We start from the raw sequence: 471 nt of genomic DNA, 5'->3' as shown, positions 1-471 counted from the left end.
ATACTAGGAGGCGAGATTGTCTCGCCTCCCCGGTACGTGTTCTTATTCCCTTGTTCTTAATTTTAATGATTGTTTGATTTTGAGTTTGGGGGTGAGACACTTTGTGGTTGATTTTAGTGGATTTTGAGCATTACTTGTGAGTTGGTTGTTATGACTTGTCTCCATTGAGTTGTGTTCTTTTGGCCATGTTTTTACTCGCTTTTCTTTTAGGTTATTTGAATAAATTGTGAGTTTTGTTGAGATGAAATGACTAGATAGTAATGATGAGTATAGTCACTTGATGCTTTCTTGGGTCTTTTAAAATGTATTTCATTGAGATTTTTGTGTGCTTGACTCGCGTTGATTGAAATTCACTCTTGATTCTCTACTTTTGAGCACCATGAATCATGATCACTTGATCTTTTGAGCATTTGGAGAACATTTATGTGCATTGGGTAGACTTTGATATCTCATGAACACTAGAACCCATTT

Source organism: Morus notabilis, unplaced genomic scaffold (assembly GCF_000414095.1).
Source record: "Morus notabilis unplaced genomic scaffold, ASM41409v2 Scaffold2144, whole genome shotgun sequence".
In the NCBI taxonomy this organism is placed as follows: domain Eukaryota; kingdom Viridiplantae; phylum Streptophyta; class Magnoliopsida; order Rosales; family Moraceae; genus Morus; species Morus notabilis.
Note: the sequence above shows the minus strand (reverse complement) of the source record.